This window comes from Pelobates fuscus, chromosome 2 (genome assembly GCF_036172605.1).
Source record: "Pelobates fuscus isolate aPelFus1 chromosome 2, aPelFus1.pri, whole genome shotgun sequence".
In the NCBI taxonomy this organism is placed as follows: domain Eukaryota; kingdom Metazoa; phylum Chordata; class Amphibia; order Anura; family Pelobatidae; genus Pelobates; species Pelobates fuscus.
The window spans coordinates 4,800,324-4,806,323 of NC_086318.1; the positions used below are offsets into that span (position 1 = coordinate 4,800,324).

Here is a 6,000-nt window from a genome sequence, read left to right on the forward strand (position 1 = left end):
GAACAGCGCAGGGCTAATTTATCACAGAGTGGGAACAGCGCAGGGCTAATTTATCACAGAGTGGGAACAGCGCAGGGCTAATTTATCACAGAGTGGGACAGCGCAGGGCTAATTTATCACAGAGTGGGACAGCGCAGGGCTAATTTATCACAGACGGGGAACAGCGCAGGGCTAATTTATCACAGACGTGGAACAGCGCTGGGCTAATTTATCACAGACAGGGAACAGCGCAGGGCTAATTTATCGAAGACGGGGAACAGCGCAGGGCTAATTTATCACAGACGGGGAACAGCGGAGGGCTAATTTATCACAGACGGGGAACAGCGCAGGGCTAATTTATCACAGAGTGGGAACAGCGCAGGGCTAATTTATCACATAGTGGGAACAGCGCAGGGCTAATTTATCACAGACGGGGAACAGCACAGGGCTAATTTATCACAGACGGGGAACAGCGCAGGGCTAATTTATCACAGAGTGGGAACAGCGCAGGGCTAATTTATCACAGAGTGGAACAGCGCAGGGCTAATTTATCACAGAGTGGAACAGCGCAGGGCTAATTTATCACAGAGTGGAACAGCGCAGGGCTAATTTATCACAGAGTGGAACAGCGCAGGGCTAATTTATCACAGAGTGGGACAGCGCAGGGCTAATTTATCACAGACGGGGAACAGCGAAGGGCTAATTTATCACAGACGGGGAACAGCGCAGGGCTAATTTATCACAGAGTGGAACAGCGCAGGGCTAATTTATCACAGAGTGGGACAGCGCAGGGCTAATTTATCACAGACGGGGAACAGCGCAGGGCTAATTTATCACAGACGGGGAACAGCAGAGGGCTAATTTATCACAGAGTGGGAACAGCGCAGGGCTAATTTATCACAGACGGGGAACAGCGCAGGGCTAATTTATCACAGACGGGGAACAGCGCAGGGCTAATTTATCACAGACGGGGAACAGCGCTGGGCTAATTTATCACAGAGTGGGAACAGCGCAGGGCTAATTTATCACAGAGTGGGACAGCACAGGGTTAATTTATCACAGAGTGGGAACAGCGCAGGGCTAATTTATCACAGAGTGGGAACAGCGCAGGGCTAATTTATCACAGAGTGGGACAGCGCAGGGCTAATTTATCACAGAGTGGGACAGCGCAGGGCTAATTTATCACAGAGTGGGAACAGCGCAGGGCTAATTTATCACAGAGTGGGAACAGCACAGGGCTAATTTATCACAGAGTGGGACAGCGCAGGGCTAATTTATCACAGAGTGGGAACAGCGCAGGGCTAATTTATCACAGAGTGGGACAGCGCAGGGCTAATTTATCACAGACGGGGAACAGCGCAGGGCTAATTTATCACAGACGGGGGACAGCGCAGGGCTAATTTATCACAGAGTGGGACAGCGCAGGGCTAATTTATCACAGACGGGGGACAGCGCAGGGCTAATTTATCACAGAGTGGGACAGCGAAGGGCTAATTTATCACAGAGTGGGACAGCGAAGGGCTAATTTATCACAGAGTGGGAACAGCGAAGGGCTAATTTATCACAGAGTGGGACAGCGCAGGGCTAATTTATCACAGACGGGGAACAGCGCAGGGCTAATTTATCACAGACGGGGAACAGCGCAGGGCTAATTTATCACAGAGTGGGAACAGCGCAGGGCTAATTTATCACAGAGTGGGAACAGCGCAGGGCTAATTTATCACAGACGGGGAACAGCACAGGGCTAATTTATCACAGACGGGGAACAGCGCAGGGCTAATTTATCACAGAGTGGGAACAGCGCAGGGCTAATTTATCACAGAGTGGAACAGCGCAGGGCTAATTTATCACAGAGTGGAACAGCGCAGGGCTAATTTATCACAGAGTGGAACAGCGCAGGGCTAATTTATCACAGAGTGGAACAGCGCAGGGCTAATTTATCACAGAGTGGGACAGCGCAGGGCTAAAAAATCACAGACGGGGAACAGCGAAGGGCTAATTTATCACAGACGGGGAACAGCGCAGGGCTAATTTATCACAGAGTGGAACAGCGCAGGGCTAATTTATCACAGAGTGGGACAGCGCAGGGCTAATTTATCACAGACGGGGAACAGCGCAGGGCTAATTTATCACAGACGGGGAACAGCAGAGGGCTAATTTATCACAGAGTGGGAACAGCGCAGGGCTAATTTATCACAGACGGGGAACAGCGCAGGGCTAATTTATCACAGACGGGGAACAGCGCAGGGCTAATTTATCACAGACGGGGAACAGCGCTGGGCTAATTTATCACAGAGTGGGAACAGCGCAGGGCTAATTTATCACAGAGTGGGACAGCACAGGGTTAATTTATCACAGAGTGGGAACAGCGCAGGGCTAATTTATCACAGAGTGGGAACAGCGCAGGGCTAATTTATCACAGAGTGGGACAGCGCAGGGCTAATTTATCACAGAGTGGGACAGCGCAGGGCTAATTTATCACAGAGTGGGAACAGCGCAGGGCTAATTTATCACAGAGTGGGAACAGCACAGGGCTAATTTATCACAGAGTGGGACAGCGCAGGGCTAATTTATCACAGAGTGGGAACAGCGCAGGGCTAATTTATCACAGAGTGGGACAGCGCAGGGCTAATTTATCACAGACGGGGAACAGCGCAGGGCTAATTTATCACAGACGGGGGACAGCGCAGGGCTAATTTATCACAGAGTGGGACAGCGCAGGGCTAATTTATCACAGACGGGGGACAGCGCAGGGCTAATTTATCACAGAGTGGGACAGCGAAGGGCTAATTTATCACAGAGTGGGACAGCGAAGGGCTAATTTATCACAGAGTGGGAACAGCGAAGGGCTAATTTATCACAGAGTGGGAACAGCGAAGGGCTAATTTATCACAGAGTGGGACAGCGAAGGGCTAATTTATCACAGAGTGGGACAGCGAAGGGCTAATTTATCACAGAGTGGGACAGCGAAGGGCTAATTTATCACAGAGTGGGAACAGCGCAGGGCTAATTTATCACAGAGTGGGAACAGCGCAGGGCTAATTTATCACAGAGTGGGACAGCGCAGGGCTAATTTATCACACACGGGGAACAGCGAAGGGCTAATTTATCACAGACGGGGAACAGCGCAGGGCTAATTTATCACAGAGTGGAACAGCGCAGGGCTAATTTATCACAGAGTGGGACAGCGCAGGGCTAATTTATCACAGACGGGGAACAGCGCAGGGCTAATTTATCACAGACGGGGAACAGCAGAGGGCTAATTTATCACAGAGTGGGAACAGCGCAGGGCTAATTTATCACAGACGGGGAACAGCGCAGGGCTAATTTATCACAGACGGGGAACAGCGCAGGGCTAATTTATCACAGACGGGGAACAGCGCTGGGCTAATTTATCACAGAGTGGGAACAGCGCAGGGCTAATTTATCACAGAGTGGGACAGCACAGGGTTAATTTATCACAGAGTGGGAACAGCGCAGGGCTAATTTATCACAGAGTGGGAACAGCGCAGGGCTAATTTATCACAGAGTGGGACAGCGCAGGGCTAATTTATCACAGAGTGGGACAGCGCAGGGCTAATTTATCACAGAGTGGGAACAGCGCAGGGCTAATTTATCACAGAGTGGGAACAGCACAGGGCTAATTTATCACAGAGTGGGACAGCGCAGGGCTAATTTATCACAGAGTGGGACAGCGCAGGGCTAATTTATCACAGACGGGGAACAGCGCAGGGCTAATTTATCACAGACGGGGACAGCGCAGGGCTAATTTATCACAGAGTGGGACAGCGCAGGGCTAATTTATCACAGACGGGGGACAGCGCAGGGCTAATTTATCACAGAGTGGGACAGCGAAGGGCTAATTTATCACAGAGTGGGACAGCGAAGGGCTAATTTATCACAGAGTGGGAACAGCGAAGGGCTAATTTATCACAGAGTGGGAACAGCGAAGGGCTAATTTATCACAGAGTGGGACAGCGAAGGGCTAATTTATCACAGAGTGGGACAGCGAAGGGCTAATTTATCACAGAGTGGGACAGCGAAGGGCTAATTTATCACAGAGTGGGAACAGCGCAGGGCTAATTTATCACAGAGTGGGAACAGCGCAGGGCTAATTTATCACAGAGTGGGACAGCGCAGGGCTAATTTATCACACACGGGGAACAGTGCAGGGCTAATTTATCACAGACGGGAAACAGCGCAGGGCTAATTTATCACAGACGGGGGACAGCGCAGGGCTAATTTACCACGGAGTGGGAACAGCGCAGGGCTAATTTATCACAGAGTGGGACAGCGAAGGGCTAATTTATCACAGACGGGGAACCGCGCAGGGCTAATTTATCACAGACGGGGAACAGCGCAGGGCTAATTTATCACAGAGTGGGAACAGCGCAGGGCTAATTTATCACAGACGGGGAACAGCGCAGGGCTAATTTATCACAGAGTGGGAACAGCGCAGGGCTAAATTATCACAGAGTGGGACAGCGCAGGGCTAATTTATCACAGAGTGGGACAGCGCAGGGCTAATTTATCACAGAGTGGGACAGCGCAGGGCTAATTTATCACAGACGGGGAACAGCGCAGGGCTAATTTATCACAGAGTGGGAACAGCGCAGGGCTAATTTATCACTGAGTGGGACAGCGAAGGGCTAATTTATCACAGACTGGCGACAGCGCAGGGCTAATTCATCACAGACGGGGAACAGCGCAGGGCTAATTTATCACAGACGGGGAACAGCGCAGGGCTAATTTATCACAGAGTGGGACAGCGCAGGGCTAATTTATCACAGAGTGGGAACAGCGCAGGGCTAATTTATCACAGAGTGGGACAGCGCAGGGCTAATTTATCACAGAGTGGGACAGCGCAGGGCTAATTTATCACAGAGTGGGACAGCGCAGGGCTAAGTTATCACAGACGGGGAACAGCGCAGGGCTAATTTTTTTATGGGGACGACAGCGCAGGGCTAAATTATCACGGGGACGACAGCGCAGGGCTAATTTATCACAGACTGGGAACAGTGCAGGGCTAATTTAACTCGGGGGGAGACAGTGGAGGAGTAATTTAACACAGAGGGGAACATGGTTCTCAAAACCAATACTAACATGGCAAAAAATAATAAAATGATTGCTCTACAACTTACCTCGCTCACCCCTAAGACAGCGGTAATAATCCCACCCTTAATAAGAAAGTTTCTACTCAGCGTAGAGCAGGATAAAAAGTGAGTTAATCAGGACACGGCTAAACACACTCTGTGAATCCAGTAAGAGGCTTATCCAGAGCTAATAGCTAGTAACGTACACAGCTTGGAAACACAACGCACAGCACCGCTATACAGCTACCATCACCTGCACACACAGCGCCGCTATACAGCTACCATCACCTGCACACACAGCGCCGCTATACAGCTACCATCACCTGCACACACAGCGCCGCTATACAGCTACATCATGGGCTCACACTCTGGGAGGAGCGAGGAGGAGGGGGGGGAGGAGGAGGCTCACACTCTGGGTGCAGGGAGGGAGGGGGGCTCACACTCTGGGGGGGAGGAGGAGGGAGGGGGGCTCACACTCTGAGGAGGAGGAGGAGGAGGAGGAGGGGGGCTCACACTCTGAGGAGGAGGAGGAGGAGGGGGGGCTCACACTCTGGGGAGGAGGAGGAGGAGGGGGGGCTCACACTCTGGGGAGGAGGAGGAGGAGGGGGGGCTCACACTCTGGGGAGGAGGAGGAGGAGGGGGGGCTCACACTCTGGGGAGGAGGAGGAGGAGGGGGGGCTCACACTCTGGGGAGGAGGAGGAGGAGGGGGGCTCACACTCTGGGGAGGAGGAGGGGGGGCTCACACTCTGGGGAGGAGGAGGAGGAGGGGGGGCTCACACTCTGGGGAGGAGGAGGAGGAGGGGGGGCTCACACTCTGGGGAGGAGGAGGAGGAGGGGGGGCTCACACTCTGGGGAGGAGGAGGAGGAGGGGGGGCTCACACTCTGGGGAGGAGGAGGAGGAGGGGGGGGCTCACACTCTGGGGAGGA

General features: G+C 52.4%; 1 protein-coding gene across 1 annotated transcript in view; it reads right to left on the minus strand.

Annotated features, from left to right (window-relative positions):
* DNAJC5G (DnaJ heat shock protein family (Hsp40) member C5 gamma) overlaps window positions 1-5,180 on the minus strand; it is a 30,427-nt gene extending 25,247 nt beyond the window's left edge. The window contains exon 1 of the mRNA XM_063441870.1: window positions 5,121-5,180. The gene's annotated coding sequence lies outside the window, so the exon portion shown is untranslated. The remainder of the gene's footprint in view (window positions 1-5,120) is intronic.
* Between the last annotated feature and the right edge of the window lie 820 nt (window positions 5,181-6,000).